We start from the raw sequence: 19,502 nt of genomic DNA, 5'->3' as shown, positions 1-19,502 counted from the left end.
TCGAATTAAGTCAGGTGATGCTGAGGGAATTGGATTAGGAAATGAGGCACTTAAAGTAGTAAAGGAGATTTGCTATTTGGGGAGCAAAATAACTGATGATGGTCGAAGTAGAGAGGATATAAAATGTAGACTGGCAATGGCAAGGAAAGCGTTTCTGAAGAAGAGAAATTTGTTAACATCGAGTATAGATTTAAGTGTCAAGAAGTCGTTTGTGAAAGTATTTGTATGGAGTGTAGCCATGTATGGAAGTGAAACGTGGGCGATAAATAGTTTGGACAAGAAGAGAATAGAAGCTTTCGAAATGTGGTGCTACAGAAGAATGCTGAAGATTAGATGGGTAGATCACATAACTAATGAGGAGGTATTGAATAGAATTGGGGAGAAGAGGAGTTTGTGGCACAATTTGACCAGAAGAAGGGACCGGTTGGTAGGACATGTTCTGAGGCATCAAGGGATCACCAATTTAGTATTGGAGGGCAGCTTGGAGGGTAAAAATCGTAGAGGGAGGCCAAGAGATGAATACACTAAGCAGATTCAGAAGGATGTAGGCTGCAGTAGGTACTGGGAGATGAAGAAGCTTGCACAGGATAGAGTAGCATGGAGAGCTGCATCAAACCAGTCTCAGGACCGAAGACCACAAGAAAAACAGACGAGATTTGAGAAAGTGACGTATTACACTTCTTTAACAAATAAACTTCGGCAAAGAAATTTGATAGCGTAACTCGGCCTAAGGGTTATTTCATAATTAGCATTTGACCAAGTTTGAAAGTTTTATTTGGCGACACTGCACACGTGCGCAACACAGGGCTAACCGGCAGCCATGCAGTATTGTTTTTCGTTTCTGTTCAGAACTCGGCTGCAGTGGCTGGCGCGCCCTGCGGCTCCCGGTAACGACTGCACCTCTGCCGCTGCCCGCCTTTGGCCGGTAGCCGTCCGCTGTGGCCGCCGCCGGTGGTTTAACGAAGCGCCGCTCCCTCCATTAGGCGGGCACGGCGCGCCCTATCTGCGCCGCATCTCGCGCACACCACGCCAGACCGGTTCGCGCGCCACCCACCCTCGCCCACGCACCGCGCCGCCCGCCTGCGCAGAACTGGCAGGGTCGCACTTCTGTCGCGTCGAACGATTCTCTTCAGTCGTCGTCGGTCCCGTTCTCGCAGGATCTTTTTCCGGCCACAGCGCTATCGGAGATCCGATATTCGAGGCACATTCTTGATACGATCGTACTGGAAAATGCCCCGCTTCATCGCTGCCTCGCAGATGCTGTGTCCCATCGCTCGTGCGCCGACGATAACACAACGTTCAAACTCACTTAAATCTCAAACTGCCATTCTAACAACTGAAACATACGTAAAAATTGCAGCAGACACTTGTTCTCTCATATAGGTGTTACTGACCGGAGCGCCGTATTCTGCCTGTTTACCTATCTATGTACACTACTGGCCATTAAAATTGGTACACTACGAAGACGACGTGCTACAGACCCGAAATTTAACGGACAGGAAGAAGATGCTGTGATATGCTTTTCAGAGCATTCATACAAGGTTGGCGCCGGTGGCGACACCTACAACGTGCTCACATGAGCAAAGTGTCCAACCGCTTTCACATGCACAAACAGCAGTTGACCGGCGTTGCCTGGTGAAACATTATCGTGATACCTCGTTTAAGGAGGAGAAACGCGTACCATCACGTTTCCGACTTTGATAAACGTCGGATTGTAGCCTACCGCGATTGCAGTTTATCATATCGCGGCATTGCTGCTCGCGTCGGTCGAGATCCAATGACTGTTAGCAGAATATGGAATCGGTGGGTTCAGGAGGGTAATACGGAACGCCGTGCTGGATCCCAACGGCCTCGTATCACTAGCAGTCGAGATGACAGGCATCTTATCCGCATGGCTGTAACGGATCGTGCATCCACGTCTCGATCCCTGGGTCAACAGATGGGGACGTTTGCAAGACAACAACCATCTGCACGAACAGTTCCACGACGTTTGCAGCAGCATGGACTATCAGCTCGGAGACCATGGCTGCGGTTACCCTTGACGCTGTATCACAGACAGGAGCGCCTGCGATGGTGTACTCAACGACGAACCTGGGTGCACGAATGGCAAAACGTCTTTTTTTCGGATGATGCAGGTTCTGTTTACAGCATCATGATGGTCGCATCCGTGTTTCGCGACATCGCGATGAACGCACATTGGAAGCGTGTATTCGTCATCGCCACACTGGCGTATCACCCGGCGTGATGGTATGGGGTGCCATTGGTTACACGTCTCGGTCACCTCTTGTTAGCATTGACGGCACTGTGAACAGTGGACGTTAAATTTCATGTGTGTTACGAGCGGCGGCTCTACCCTTCATTCGATCCCTGCGAAACCCTACATTTCAGCAGGATAATGCACGATCGCATGTTGCAGGTCGTGTACAAATACAGAAAATGTTCGACTGGTGCTCTGTCCAGGACATTCTCCAGATATGTCACCAATTGAAAACGTCTGATCAATGGTATGCGAGCAACTGGCTCGTCACAATACGCCAGTCACTACTCTTGATGAACTGTGGTATCGTGTTGAAGCTGCATGGGCAGCTGTACCTGTACACTCCATCCAAGCTCTGTCTGACGGATTGCCCAGGCGTATGAAGGCCATTATTACGGCCAGAGATGGTTGTTCTGCGTACTGATTTCTCAGGATCTATGCACCCAAATTGCGTGAAAATGTAATGACATGTCAGTTCTAGTATAATATATTTGTCCAATGAATACCCGTTTATCATCTGCATTTCTTATTGGTGTAACAATTTTAATGGCCAGTAGTGTATTTGAATTCGCATGCCTGTACCAGTTTCTTTGGCGCTTCAGTGTGTATGTCAGCAACATTATATTCTGTTTAAAGCGCTGCATCTTCGACGAAACTCGGGTCAACAACAAATGTTGACTCGCAAAACAGCAGGTCGAAGAAAAGAAGACGCGAAACGGCACGATGGTTCGCTGGAACACCGACAGCCAGCGGAACACGTGCGAGCACCTCCGAACACGACGGGACGCAGTCCCCGCTCGCGGTCGCATGACGTTCGCACAGTGCTCGTTCGGTGTTGCAGGTTCCCTTGGGTTTGCCGCGGCTGGAGCCAGCCACTCTCCGTGAGTCCCTTTGTGAGTTTAGTAAGTCGGTGACGAGGTTGCCGGCCCGGCAGCGGTCGCTCAGGGTACGTGTGAGTGCAGCGGCGCGCAGGGGCTGCCAGCGTTAAGCCGGCCTGCGTGGCCTCGCAGGAGCCCACCCTGCTCCTGAGACCGCCCGCCAACGTCCAGCCAGTTCACTACTTCCAACACCACTGGAAATATTACAAGCCTTAAATGATGAAATGTAGCCAGTTAGAGTCACCTTTCATCTTCCCGCGGCGTATCGTTATGCAGGTCATGTATAACAATCTTACAATAACTCAGGTTTTATAGAACTGATAGCTTTTCATATAGTTGGTTCGAGTGATACTTAAGGGGGGTAGGACGTCAAACGGGCCGCCTTGGAGCAGGAGTGGCACCAAAGGACAATTTAATTTCCACTGTCTATACTTTTACAAGTGAATTCATGACCAGGAAGGATTCAGGATTCACACTCGTAGCAGCCGAATTTCAAAAACATAACAAAATAATTTTTTTTTACATGTGAAATTTCATGATTTTTTCACCTACTATTGGCTGCATTTGTTGCTATAGGTACAATTTCCTTCATAAGTAAGAGAGTCTGTCCGATGAATTTTGCACGGCATACAAACCATACTTACAGCTGCCTCAACTCTAGAATGTATTTAATTTATAAACAAAAATGAATGAGCTGTTACGTTTTAAACTTTATGTTTCGAAAAAAATTAAATTTTGTAGTTAATTATCTCAATTTTTACCACAGTTTTTAATAGATTTGGAAAATTCTAGAGTTTCATACACCTGTAAGTATGGTTTGTATGCTGTGCAAAATTCATCAAAGAATCTCTCTTACTTGTGAAGAAAAATGTACGTATAACAACAAATGCAGCTAACCGTAAGTGAAAAATGATGAAATTTCATACCTAAAAAAAATTATTTTGTTATGTTTTTCCTCTTCCACTACTATGAGTGTGAATCCTGAATCCTTCCTGGTCATACTGACAAAGTTTCATGAATTTATTTGTAAAAGTACAGACAGTGGAAATTAAAATTTCCTGCGGTGCCTCTCCTGCTCCAAGTCGGCCCGTTTGACGTACTACCCCCCTTAAACAAAATGCAAAGAGTTGTAACGAGTAGTTCTAACAATGTTGAGAGGGTAGAAAAGTTTAGTGACTGAGTAGAAATCAGAAAGAGAGTCCCAGAGGGTTCAGTTTTGAGTCCAGACTGTTAGGGAGTAAGTGCAGATATTTTTACTGGTGACTGACGTTGTACCGAATGACATTACGTCAGAATTTACTTCATTTCCAAACTAATAATTATAGTTATTATGAGTGGTATGTCTTAGGTTGGTTTGTACCACCAAGTGCATATGGCGGTAAGAGCCGAGCCGTTGTTGCTTATCTTCTATTGGGCAACAGATCGGGTGTTGAAGTGTGGATACAGAGCGGTTAGTCTATACTGACAGGCGTAATCAACTTACAAGGGGAGGCCGCCAATTGTGAAATTCAGATTCGATTCATACTGCGCATAATAAAAGCTCATGGCCAGAGGTGTAATGTGGCAAAGCGCCAAGATGCACTTCTCTGCCGTTGTCGAGAAAATCGACAGTTAAGAGAAACCGTTGCCGTGAAATACTCTCTACGATAAATAATTCTCCACAGCGTCGTGGCGCAGCGGTACGCGCTCGGGTTCGTAATCCGAAGGTCGCCGGATCGAATCTCGCGCCGTGCAACATTTTTTTTATTATTAGTTTATTGTAATTCAAATATAACATGCATATATATATATATATATATATATATATATATATATATATATATATATATATATATATAAAACTATTAATGAATTACTTATGCTTGTTGGTGAAGGCGGATCGCTCTCCAATTGTACCGCCTCCATTTTTCCGTTTGTTTAACAGGGTATACCAAAGCCCTCACGTCCGCACTGATTTTCGACGATGTTATAAGTTGCGCTAGGGACCGCATCTACCTTCTTTCGAAGTTAGCAGGCAACTACGCTGTTATGCGGCGGCTCGTTTCGGCCCATTCAACATCTGTCCTTCAGATGTAACGAGCGAGTAACGGAGTTTATATTTCATACCTGCCACAGCAATATTGTGTTCGTGGGGTTTCTATTCTAATTCGAACGTTTGACTTACGCTATACGTATTCGTTTCGGAATATTGTTTTTACGTCTTCCGTTAACTATACGTGGTTAACATTATGAAGACAATTAATAACATTTGTGAAATACAACTTTGTTTGGGGAAAACATAATGATGTTCGAAGTCGCCTGTTTTTCCACGACAAACGACTTTCAACAACTTATGCGTAATTGTTGCAACTGATTGCAGGGAATTATATATATATATATACATATATATATATATATATATATATATATATATATATATATATGTGTGTGTGTGTGTGTGTGTGTGTGTGTGTGTGTGTGCATATATATAAACACATTTGAATTACAAAAAACAAATACTAAAAAAAAAAAAAAGGTTGCATGGCACGAGATTCGATGCGGCGACCTTCGGATTACGAACCCGAGCGCTTACCGCTGCGCCACGACGCTGTAGAAAATTCTGACTCATAGAGAGTATTTAACTGCAACGGTTTATTTTTAACTGTCGATTTTCTCGACAACGGCTGAGAAGTGCATCTTGGTGCTTTGTCACATTACACCTCTGGCCATGAGCTTTTATTATGCGCAGTCTGAATTGAATCTGAATTTAACAATTGGCGGGCTCCCCTTGTTAGTGGTGCAGTTTGTAATGGGATACTCTTTTCTAACATAACAACTTTTTTATATAGAAGTAGCCGATACCAGGATTAATCCCGAACGTTCTCACCTGTTTCACAGAAAGAATTTCATTTGATTTTGTATATGATGTATTGTATTTCAGACTAAAATGTATAAAAAGAAATTAACTTGTTACATTCTGTATGGGCAATTAAAATCACTCTTCTTTTGGAAATGTCTGAAACTACGAAATGTCTCGCATACTTAAAATTCATATTATTAAAATTAGAAGAACGGTCAGCATTGGCCGTAATTTTGATGATTTATTAACAACAAAATCGATTTTCGATCACATAATGGTCACCTTCAGGGCTGGAAGTTAAACATTTCGCATAGCGATCAGTGAACAAGAGACACAAGACCACAAATACACCTGAGTATAAACCAACTGTTCAACTGTTGGTTTATACTCAGCTCTATTTGTGGTCTTTTGTCTCTTGTTCACTGATCGCTATGCGAAATGTTTAACTTCCAGCCCTGAAGGTGACCATTATGTGATCGAAAATCGATTTTGTTGTTAATAAATCATCAAAATTACGGGCAATGCTGATGTTCGTTCCAATTTTATTTATCATATGGTCGTTGTGCACACAGCACTCTATGGAGTAGCCAATCAATTCATATTATTAATTGCACAATGTAAGGGGGATTATTAAATTAATTTCTGGACTGATTTACAAAGTAGTGACGTAATTCGCCGAGTATTCTGCTTTTGTCAAGAAAGTTTATAAACTCTTTGGAGTATTGTGAGTACCACAGAATGTAAGGAGTAGTGGGCATGCCGTGTTTCTCATTGTGTCACTAATAATCTAATTTGTGGTGTGATAAAAGTGGAAATTGTAAGGACGTTGTGATGTTTAATAATGTGACAAAGAATAAAATTCAAGAAATATACAGGCAAATCGTCAGCAGTTATTAGTCATCAGGAACCCACAAAGTAAAATCAAAATTTCAGCCGCAACAATGTACCCATAGACGTAAGACTTGGAGCCACCAACAAGAGAAAATGAAATAAAAAAGATTTTCTTGTATATGTCTTACGCCTCTCGAAGCTTTTGAAACTAATGACGACACTAAGAAAAATTGGTAGTGACGTGTGAGAGGCTAAGATTACAAGTTTCAGCCAAGCAGAAGACTGTTAGGCACAGAGAAAAACCTACTAACACACTGAAGTGGGTACCAATGACCACAGTATATGCATTCTTATCATTAAGGTCACGTACATGGGAATGACCTCCCACTTAACATTCAACAAGCAGCTTCAGTACTTTTTGCAGACAATACCAGCGTTATAATAAATCTCATTAGATAGAATATGAAGAAGAAATTTTTAATGACATTTCACAAAGAATTAATAAATTGTTCTCTGGAAATGGACTAAGTTTCGAAACAGCACATTATATTCGTTTCTGTACAACAAAGTCATATAAACAAGCGATATAGCTCATATACAGGATTCACTCACTAGTATGGAATGCTTCAAATTTTTTGATCACACGTGTCTATGATGAAGAACTGGAAGAAGGATATTACTGAGCTTCTCAAATTGTTACGTTCACCTAATTTTGCTCTTCGTACAATTGCTACTCTTGGAAACAAAGGGATCAACTGTATCATCTATTCTGGATATTTCCACTCAAAATAACGCCTAATGGAATAGTTTTTTTTACAAACAAAGCAGTCAGTTGGACAAAAGCGAGCAGTAACAATAATATGTTGTGTTCATCCACGAATGTAATGTAGGAACTTCTTCAAGGAGCTAGACATTTGAACTGCACCATCACAATACATACATTCACTTGGATGACGTCACAGTCGCCATCTTGGATGACGTCATCGCCGCCATCTTGGATGACGGTACTTTGCGCCAGAATCACCCTTACCGCAATACTGTTGGCAATCGTTTGTTTCTGAGTAATATGCATATGACGTTACAAGGTGATTTTCGATTTGTATCGTACTGCCTCATCTTACGAATGTTCATGTTTGATTTGACTGCATCTTTGATTGCTCAGCATGCCAGGAAAGAGAAACTGGTAGTGAAGGCGAGACAGTCCATGCAGTTTCGCCCAGTGCGACAGATGAGAACTGGAAAACTCTAACTGGCAAACGCACACACACCGCTCACACACACGCACACACACACACACACACACACATACACACACACACACACATACACACACACATACACACACACACCAAACTCGGAAAAGTAACACAAACCCATCTTGAAGTTCTGGTCCTTTAAAGTGTCGCAAATTGCAGTGCGTACATCCACAACAACTTTTAAATGGTGGGCTGTGCTATCCTCTGGCTAAAACCCAAACTCTTAAAAGACCAGGAAATGTTATGTTACAGCCAGCCTGCAATATACAGGGCATGTACGGATATTTTATCAATAATCTAGGCTGGTACGATGACAAAAGGTATAAACATTTGATTTTATTCTTAGTTTCGAGAAGGTGAGAGAGCCTCCCTTGTGACTGTGTCACACTTGCTAATTCCACCTTCTGTCATAGACAGCAGCTTCTGAAAACAGGCCATGTCCGTTGTCACGAAGTTCGGAAATTCTTGTAGATCTTTGGTCCTCAGTTCTTTCGTAAGCAGTCAATATTTTGCCCTGCCTTTGCCCTTTGTTTTCAGCCTCGGTAGAACCCAACATTGGCTGTCTTTTCGTTTTCGTCGCCCTTCTGGCCCAATCCGAAGACACTGTAACAGCCAGGGCAATCTCCAAAAACAAGTGGATCCTCCATGTGCAAAATGCTGTAGAAATGTGAATTTAGATATACATATGCCTGTGTAGACCATGTATAAAATTTACCTCCTGCCAATCATGATGTATAGTCTAGAGGCCCGTGTCATAAATAAGAGAGGAGAGAGTCAAATACGAACACGTGAAACGTTCCTTAGGTCACTTCTGCAATAAGCTAGGAGAGACCTGCAGGTGACTACAGAGGAGAGGGTGAGTGCTTTCAGACTGAAGTGGTTCGGTCATGTGAATCGAATGCACCCGACTCCAACTCCACGCCAGGAAGAAGACCAATTGAGTTGCCTAGAAAGAGATGAACAGACCAGGTTAAGGAATATCTCATGAGGAGCGGAGTAACATGGGATGTAGTGGAGAGGGAAAAGCTATACCAGAACAGAAACCAATGGAGGCATATCGTTCACAAAGTTCCTACCCGGTTCGCTGGAAGGAAATCCTCTTGATTATGCTATGCCTGTGTAACCATGTAATATAAAACTAACTGTTGAGTCTGTTCTTCAAACCAGTAGTAGCCTACGCAAGAGAATAAAAATTACTTAATAAATAATGATAAAAACAATTTCTTATTAAACAGGAACCTTGAGCTGACAGAGATAACTTGAACGAATGGCGGACCAGTATATTACACGGCCTTCCTTGTGTTTCGCGCGGTAGAAGGAACGACTTCACAAGAGATCAGAAAGTTACATTTGCGTTTCGCGCGTTATTACCGTCTACACTTCGTTCGTCATAAGAATATAGCCGGCCGAAGTGGCCGTGCGGTTAAAGGCGCTGCAGTCTGGAACCGCAAGACCGCTACGGTCGCAGGTTCGAATCCTGCCTCGGGCATGGATGTTTGTGATGTCCTTAGGTTAGTTAGGTTTAACTACTTCTAAGTTCTAGGGGACTAATGACCTCAGCAGTTGAGTCCCATAGTGCTCAGAGCCATTTGAACCATCATAAGAATAAACCTGATGTAAACAAACACAAACGCGATTAGTGCTCAGAAGCCGTGTTGTTGTTGTTGTTCTTGTTGTTGTCTTCGGTCCTGAGACTGGTTTGATGCAGCTCTCCATGCTACTCTATCCTGTGCAAGCCTCTTCATCTCCCAGTACTTACTGCAACCTACATCCTTCTGAATCTTCTTAGTGTATTCATCTCTTGGTCTCCCTCTACGATTTTCACCCTCCACGCTGCCCTCCAATGCTTAATTTCTGATCCCTTGATGCCTCAGAACACGTCCGACCAACCGGTCCCTTCTTCTTCTCAAGTTGTGCCACAAACTCCTCTTCTCCCCAATTCTATTCAATACCTCCTCATTAGTTATGTGATCTACCCATCTAATCTTCAGCATTGTTCTGTAGCAAAAAAATGGTTCAAATGGGTCTGAGCACTATGCGACTGAACTTCTGAGGTCATCAGTCACCTAGAATTTAGACCTACTTAAACCTAAGTAAGGACATCACACACATCCATGCCCGAGGCAGGATTCGAACCTGCGACCGTAGCGGTCGCTCGGCTCCAGACTGTAGCGCCTAGAAGCGCTCGCCCACTCCGGCCGGCTCGTCTGTAGCACCACATTTCGAAAGCTTGTATTCTCTTCTTGTCCAAACTATTCATCGTCGATGTTTCACTTCCATACATGACTACACTCCATACAAATACTTTCAGAAACGACTTCCTGACACGTAAATCTATACTCGATGTTAACAAATTTCTCGTCTTCAGAAACGCTTTCCTTGCCATTGCAAGTCTACATTTTATATACTCTCTACTTCGACCATCATCAATTATTTTGTTCCCCAAATACCAAAACTCCTTTACTATTTTAAGTGTCTCATTTCCTAATCTAATTCCCTCAGCATCGCCCGATTTAATTCGACTGCATTCCATTATCCGCTTTTTGCTTTTGTTGATGTTCATCTTATATACCCCTTTCAAGACACTGTCCATTCCGTTCAACTGCTCTTCCAAGTCCTTTGCTGTCTCTGACAGAATTACAATGTCATCGGCGAACCTCAACGTTTTCATTTCTTCTCCATGGACTTTAATACCGACTCCGAATTTTTCTTTTGTTTCCTTTACTGCTTGCTCAATATACAGATTGAATAACATCGGGGAGAGGCTACAATCCTGTCTCACTCCTTTCCCAACCACTGCTTCCCTTTCATGACCCTCGACTCTTATAACTGCCATCTGATTTCTGTACAAATTGTAAATAGCCTTTCGCTCCCTGTATTCTACCCCTGCAACCTTCACAATTTGAAAGAGAGTATTCCAGTTAACATTGTCAAAAGCTTTCTCTAAGTCTACAAATGGTAGAAACGTAGGTTTGCCTTTTCATAATCTTTGTTCTAAGATAAGTCGTAAGGTTAGTATTGCCTCACGTGTTCCAACATTTTTACGGAATCCAAACTGATCTTCCCCGAGGTCGGCTTCTACCAGTTTTTCCATTCGTCTGTAAAGAATTCGCGTTAGTATTTTGCAGCTGTGACTTATTAAACTGATAGTTCGGTAATTTTCACATCTGCCAACACCTGCTTTCTTTGGGATTGGAATTATTATATGACTGGCTCTCCCAAGGGCATCAGTAGTTCTAATGGAATGTTGTCTACTCCCGGGGCCTTGTTTCGACTCAGATCTTTCAGTGCTCTGTCGAACTCTTCACGCAGTATCTTATCCCCATTTCGTCTTCATCTACATCCTCTTCCATTTGCATAATATTGTCCTCATGGTGTGGGTTCCTGTAGTCATGTCCTAGTTCATAAACCACGGGCAACGTATGAGTGGCCAAGTAAGTGGTCCCGACAGTCGGGATACCAGTTACATTGGAATAAGGCTGGGCATCTCGGACATATTCTGAGTCGTGGTCACCTTTGTGCTCATACGGCAAAGACTACCAAATCCACCGGTTAGTCCTTCAGCCGTTAGGGGTAAAACCCAATGGGACTCGGGGCAAGTAAGGCTAGCAACCTGCTTCCCTGGTACTTTAAATATGATGCTGGCAACAATCAGAGCAAAATGCTCGGACCTTTGGAGGTGACGGTGTCCCACCTCTAACTGACAAACCAGGGACTCCTAAGATACGACTTGGCAAACAAATGGTAATGAGATGGGGAGCTATTAATATCAATGGGGGGTACTCTTGGAAGAAGGTAGAGCTGGCAGAGGTTGCAAGTAAGATGGGGCTGGACGTTTTAGCTGTTAGTGACATTCGGGTAAGGGGTGAGAAAGAAGAAGAAGTGGGAGAATACAAGGTCTACTTGTCAGGAGTCAAAGCAGGAATAGCATAATGGGATGTAGGGCTTTACATCAGGAAAGAAATGGAACCCAGCGTAGTTGCAATAAGGTATGTAAACGAACGACTGATGTGGATAGATTTGACAGTGTCTAGCAAGAAAATTAGGTTTGTGTCAGTATATTCGCATTGTGAAGGGACAGATCAAGATAAGATGGATAGTTTTTATGAGGCACTCAGTGATGTAGTTGTTAGAGTAAAGGACAAGGACAGTGTTCTGCTCATGGGTGATTTTAACGCCAGGATTGGAAATCGAACAGAAGGGTATGAAAAGGTTATGGGTAAATTTGGAGAGGATATGGAGGCCAACAGGAACGGGCAGCAACTCTTGGATTTCTGTGCCAGTATGGGCTTAGTAATCACAAACTCCTTTTTTAAACATAAGAACATTCACCGGTATACTTGGGAAAGCAGGGGAACCAAATCTGTCATTGACTATATAATAACAGATCAGGAATTCAGGAAGGCTGTGAGGGACACACGTGTATTCAGGGGATTCTTTGATGACACTGATCATTATTTAATCTGCAGTGAAATTGGGATTGCGAGGCCGAAAGTGCAGGAGGTCAGGTCCATATGTAGGAGGATAAGAGTGGAGAAACTTGAGGATAAGGAAATCAGGCACAAGTACATAACAGCGATCTCAGAAAGGTACCAGTTAGTTGAATGTAGTCAATTACAGTCATTGGAAAAGGAATGCACAAGGTACAGGGACACAGTACTAGAAGTGGCTAAAGAATGTCTTGGAACAGTAGTGTGTAAAAGTAGGAGGAAGCAAACAGCTTGGTGGAATGACACAGTCAAGGCAGCCTGTAAAAGGAAAAAGAAGGCGTATCAAAAATGGCTACATACTAGAACTCAGGTAGACAGAGAAAGTTATGTTGAAGAAAGAAACAAAGCCAAACAGATAATTGCAGCATCCAAGAAGAAATCTTGTGAAGACTTTGGAAACAGGTTGGGGACATTGGGTCAAGCTGCTGGAAAACCATTCTGGAGTGTAATTAGCAGTCTTTGAAAGGGAGGTAAGAAGGAAATGACAAGTATTTTGGACAGGTCAGGAAAACTGCTGGTGAATCCTGTGGATGCCTTGGGCAGATGGAGGGAATATTTTGAAGAGTTGCTCAATGTAGGTGAAAATACGATCAGTAATGTTTCAGATTTCGAGGTACAATGGGATAGGAATGATGATGGAAATAGGATCACGTTTGAGGAAGTGGAGAAAATGGTCAATAGATTGCAGTGCAATAAAGCAGCTGGGGTGGATGAAATTAAGTCGGAACTCATCAAGTACAGTGGAATGTCAGGTCTTAAATGGCTACACAGGATAATTGAAATGGCCTGGGAGTCGGGACAGGTTCCATCAGACTGGACAAAAGCAGTAATCACACCAATCTCTAAACATGGAAACAGAAAAGATTGTAACAACTACAGAGGTATCTCTTTAATCAGCGTTGTGGGTAAAATCTTCTCAGGTATTGTTGAAAGGAAAGTGCGAGTATTAGTTGAGGAGCAATTGGATGAAAATCAGTGTGGGTTTAGGCCTCTTAGAGGTTGCCAGGACCAGATCTTTAGCTTACGACAAATAATGGACAAGTGTTATGAGTGGAACAGGAAATTGTATCTATGCTTTATAGATCTAGAAAAGGCATATGACCGGGTTCCTAGGAGGAAGTTATTGTCTGTTCTACGATGGAATAGGAGGCAAACTTTTGCAAGCAATTAAAGGTCTTTACATGGATAGTCAGGCAGCAGTTAGAGTTGACGGTAAACTGAGTTCATGGTTCAGAGTAGTTTCAGGGGTAAGACAAGGCTGCAACCTGTCTCCACTGTTGTTCATATTATTTATGGATCATATGTTGAAAACAATAGACTGGCTGGGTGAGATTAAGATGTGTGAACACAAAATAAGCAGTCTTGCATATGCGGATGACTTAGTTGTGATGGCAGATTCGATTGAAAGTTTGCAGAGTAATATTTCCGAGCTAGATCAGAAATGTAAGGACTATGGTATGAAGATTAGCATCTCCAAAACGAAAGTAATGTCAGTGGGAAAGAAATATAAACGGATTGAGTGCCAAATAGGAGGAACAAAGTTAGAACAGGTGGACGGTTTCAAGTACTTAGGATGCATATTCTCACAGGATGGCAACATAGTGAAAGAACTGGAAGCGAGGTGTAGCAAAGCTAATGCAGTGAGCGCTCAGCTACGATCTACTCTCTTCTGCAAGAAGGAAGTCAGTACCAAGACTAAGTTATCTGTGCACCGTTCAATCTTTCGACCAACTTTGTTGTACAGGTGCGAAAGCTGGGTGGATTCAGGTTACCTTATCAACAAGGTTGAGGTTACGGATATGAAAGTAGCTAGGATGATTGCAGGTACTAGTGGATGGGAACAATGGCAGGAGGGTGTCCACAATGAGGAAATCAAAGAAAAACTGGGAATGAACTCTATAGATGTAGCAGTCAGGGCGAACAGGCTTAGATGATGGGGTCATGTTACACGCATGGGAGAAGCAAGGTTACCCAAGAGACTCATGGATTCAGCAGTAGAGGGTAGGAGGAGTCGGGGCAGACCGAGGAGATTCGGATTCGGTTAAGAATGATTTTGAAGTAATAGTTTGAATACAATGCAATTCTCCTACATAGTGGACAGCAGAGCGATGAATTTATCAAATGAAGGGGCTATTTTTACACTTGGTCTGTATTTATTCAGATAGATTTTCCGTTTCAAACCTATTCGATAGGTTGTGTAGTCAGAACAAGATGCCACACGTATGGAAATGGCAACACAACAACAGGAGGCGCTTCTATTAGCTTTTGTATACAAATTGTACTGTAAAGCTACCAAGAATAACACCATTTATAAATCAGATCTAATGGAAACAAATGATATGGAAACTCTGTCATTTTCATAGTTGTGGCACCTTGGCTAAACACTCGACAACGCCTTTAAAAAAGCCGCAAACAGTTATGAAACGAGGAAGTCCAAATAAATACAACCTAAGTAGAAAAATAAGGTTATTAAACCAAAATTCTTCTCCACGAAATGTTCTAATTCCTGTTTCCCTCGCGTTTCTTATGTCTAGTAATCAGTCTTCCAGCCAACGGCCTTGCCGCAGTGGTAACACCGGTTCCCGTCAGATCACCGAAGTTAAGCGCTGTCGGGGCGGGTTAGCACTGGATGGGTGACCATCCAGTCTGCCGATCGCTGTTGGTAAGCGGGGTGCACTCAGCCCTTGTGAGGCAAACTGAGGAGCTACTTGATTGTGAAGTAGCGGCTCCGGTCTCGGAAACTGACATACGGCCCGGAGAGCGGTGTGCTGACCACATGCCCTTCCATATCCGCATCCAGTGACGCCTGTGGGCTGAGGATGACACGGCGGCCAGTCGGTACCTTTGGGCCTTCATGGCCTGTCCGAGAGGGGAGAGTTAATCAGTCTTCCGATATGTTTAAAGCAACACGCCATGAATTCCTCTCCTGCGCCAACCTCTTGATCTGAGAGTATTCCTCAGTTATTTATTGGATATAATCCAGTGTCTACCTTGCTACTAAGCTCCCCCAGGTACCACGGCAGTTATTTCCTGTATGTGCTATCATCCTGCTCTTTCTTCTCATAAGTGTTTTCCACATTTTCGTGTCTGTGGAAAATTTCCTGATTTCTTATCACATTAGAGTCCCTGTGATTTTTAAGATCCTTCTATTGCACCACACCTCAAACACTTCAATTCTCTTTGTTGTGTCCCCGCCTATGGACGCAACCAGAGCTCGCGCGCTGGGACAGTTTGTCACTGGCGCCGACAACCACAAGCATGGTTCGATCAGCAACCTTCGCGCCGCAGCCAGTGAGGTGGACTTTCGCATCGTGATAAGCTGCGGTCACAACGGACAGTTTATTTCGGCGTTGCCGTGCGACAGTTCCAGTACGGAGTTCCAGTGTTGCTGCTCGTATCTACCGTTCGCAGTGGAGATCAGTCTACAACTGGAACCTCTGAATTTTTTGACTACTTCGTAGATAGATGGTTGGAAAATGAAGAAACCCCTTCCAACCTTTGGAGCTGCTACAAACGGCGCCACCGAACAACCGACGCTGTAGAAGTTTGGCGCCACAAAATTAATAACATGCTTGCTAAACCAAATCCGAAAGTTAATGAACTTCGAAATAATTCTCGCCACTGCTGCATTTGTCAACGGACCTTACCCGTTCGAATCTCCTTCCTACGGCGATAGGATCGTAACGCTGAACTAGCACATTCCCCATTCTGATAATACAGCTTCACTAAAAGCGCCTTTTCAGGTAACGTCAACATGCTGCGACTGCTGGCGCATCTGATTCTCTCTCTCATTACAGCTCCTCTTATTAATCAATTAATCATCGACTCAGGAAGGCAACACAGCACTTCTTCAGGACATTACAGTGTCAGAACTTTCGGATGCTAACTATCAGAAGTGGAATACTACACACTCTGAGTTGCCAGATTTCCTACAGGAGTTAGACAAAGCAAGATACAATCAATGTTGTTGCAAAATTATGTGACTGACTTGATGGATAATTGACCAACAAAAAGCAGTACGTTGTGCTGGATGGTGAACGCTCCGCAGAAACGAAAGCGAGAGCGGGCGTGCGTCAAGGAAGCGTAAAACTAGATCTTACGTTGTCAATATACTGGGTGATCAAAAAGTCAGTATAAATTTGAAAACTTAATAAACCACGGAATAATGTAGATAGAGAGTTAAAAATTGACGCACACGCTTGGAATGACATGGCGTTTTATTAAAACAAAAAAAGCAAAGTTCACAATGTCCGACAGATGGCGCTGGACAGCAAAACGTCAGTGACTGTGCATGACAATCGTGTATAATACCAGCTGTGCTTATAATCAAGAGAATTACGCAATAGCTGGCCGGGGTGGCAGAGCGGTTCTAGGTGCTACAGGCTGGAATCGCGCGACCGCTATGGTCGCAGGTTCGAATCCCGCCTCGGGCATGGATGTGTGTGCTGTCCTTAGGTTAGTTAGGTTTAAGTAGTTCTAAGTTGTAGGGGACTGATGACCTCAGCAGTCAAGTCTCATAGTGCTCAGAGCCATTTGAACCATTTGAATTACGCAGTAACAGAAACGATAACAAATGTTTACTAAATGTTTTGAATGTCATTTCTCTTCTACTCATTCCGATCTACACTGAAGCGCCAAAGAAACGGATAGAGGCATAAGCACTCAAATACACACGTATGTAAACAGGCAGAATACGGCGCTGCGGTCGGTAACACATATACAAGACTAAGTGACTGGCGCAGTTGTTAGATCGGTTACTGCTGCAGTTCAAAGTGTTCAGCATGCACTGAAAGCAACATTTGTAATTGCTGGTGTACAGGCTGTAAGACGTCATGTTCTCCTGACCTTCATTGCCTACATATTCCACCCTCACAATCATATTCCGCACATCAAGACGCTTCATTCGAACCCGAACTTGATAAGATAAATTCAGTGTTGTATGACTCCATGTAAACAATGTGCAAATAACTAGTAAATCGCAAGCGCGCACCGAGATTGAAATACTCGAGGCTGGCGTACACACACACATTCAAGACATGACGGTCACACTGGCTTTTAGTTCGGGAGAGGCAAACCGCACGCCGGGGGGCCGGTCCCTTCTGAGGATGAGTCAACCTATCCATGTCGACGGGCGACCGCCTGTAGAGCAGACAGTGTTTGCCGGAGTGAAAGGGAGAACGACCCCGTGTTCGGCTTAAAAGCAAATTCCGCTACATTGTGTGGGAGCGCCCAGCCTACGCATTCTTTACCAACATAGCACGCAGTTTCAGAGGTTTTCACAGGGAGACAGCAAACGCCAAATACCGATGCTACAGATTCCCGTTTTAGAAGAGCAATGCTGATTGGCAGACGATATTTCTGACGCCTTGAGTTGAGGGAGTGGTGGAAGAGACTGAAAGATATACCCCTTCATGTCTGTTGTGGAGAGGGGCCGTTCCGTTGTCGCTCTTGGAGTGAGAACACGTAACGAGAGCGAGTGCGTTCCTACGTGGACTCGAAAGAGCGAGGAACAAGTCTCTCCTCAGTACTTCACTGGGACAGCACCTCTGTCGAGAGCGAATCAGTGTGTGACTCTGTATTGAGTCCTCGCGATTAAGCGTCGTTCACTGCGTTGGCCGCCACACTTATTGTACAGTGTGAACGGACGGAGGTGTAGTTAAACGCCTGCGAGCGAATTTTGACTGGCATCATGGTGGACTGGTTATCTGACCGGTCTACCACACCAATAGTTAGACTAGGGGCGAATAGTAACCCTTGACTTGATCAAGGCGTAGGGAGAGTTTGATTGGCGAAGGTCAGTCCAGATAGAACGAGAATTATCTTATTTGTCAGCAGCGAGCGGCGCAGACAGCAGTCATCGTAGCTTATGGTATTGTGCGCTACAGCTCTTGCGAGCCCCATATTTCCTCCACAACAGTACACTTCACTGCATTTCACACGCGACAGCCTCGACCGTATCTAGCAACATCCTAAACTAAAGGACAATTATTCAAGTTGAGTAGGCACGCCTCTCAGCCATTCTGCCAAGTCAATAACAATCTTAAACTTTGTGTAGAAATTTCATTAGCGAATCCTATCCTTGAGAGGTAACTTCACATTCAGAAAAGAACCAGGATATAACTTGTTCAATTCATAACTAAAAGTGCCACTGTGATTTCTCACAATTTTTGAAAAATAAATAATTGTAGTTAGTTTCATGTTTTTTCTTACACTAACCATCACTACTCCAGTACCCAAGTATCCCACTAGTTACGTAAGAAATTTTGTGAATTTTTGTGTCATTTCCTTACAGCGGACAACTCCAGAAGATATTTATTGCTGAAGGTTTTTCAGGCATTTCTCTTTAGAACGTTAGGAGTGTCTGTCTGTCTTCTGTAGTAGTGTGGGGGTGGAAATTGCATCTTGCAGGAGTCACAGCGTAAAGGGTACATCTCTGATTAATCCGTTGCACAGAATGACAGAATAGCACCGACACGTCGCTCACAAGGTGTATGGTAGAACATGCACTGGCGGTTCGACGACACACGTCGTCTGGCGCAGTTGGGGCTTCGTCACAGACTGCACCTTAGAGAGTTCCCCAGAGAAAGAATCTGAGAGTCAAATCGGGGGGCCTCGCAGGCCACCTGAGAACAGAATTTCGTCCTATCCAACGTCGAGGAAAGTTCTCGTTCAGTATTTGGTTTGCAACACGGGACACGCGAGCTGCTCGCCCGTCGTGTCGCAGCCGCGTGCGCTGTCCAGTAACCGGCGGTAGCCCCTCCAGAAGAGCCGGCAGAGTGTCCGTCACAAAGTGTGCGTGCGAATGTCCAATTAGGACGCCTGGCATGATGTGAGGCCGCCCAACATAATTCCCTACGGTGCCGCACCGTTGTTTACGCTCCACTGCCGCTGATGTTGCACCTGAGGAAGCCAGTGTGCATTTTAGGCTGCCCAGCACTGCATGGTTGGTAA

At 43.8% G+C, this 19,502-nt stretch overlaps 1 pseudogene; it reads left to right on the top strand.

The window, feature by feature from the left end:
• Nucleotides 1-15,099: 15,099 nt before the first annotated feature.
• Nucleotides 15,100-15,216, top strand: LOC126485754 (5S ribosomal RNA; annotated as a pseudogene).
• Nucleotides 15,217-19,502: the final 4,286 nt, after the last annotated feature.

This window comes from Schistocerca serialis, chromosome 6 (assembly GCF_023864345.2).
Source record: "Schistocerca serialis cubense isolate TAMUIC-IGC-003099 chromosome 6, iqSchSeri2.2, whole genome shotgun sequence".
Lineage (NCBI taxonomy): Eukaryota > Metazoa > Arthropoda > Insecta > Orthoptera > Acrididae > Schistocerca > Schistocerca serialis.
The sequence above is the reverse complement of the archived record's forward strand: the minus strand, read 5'-3'. Positions and strand labels throughout refer to the sequence as shown.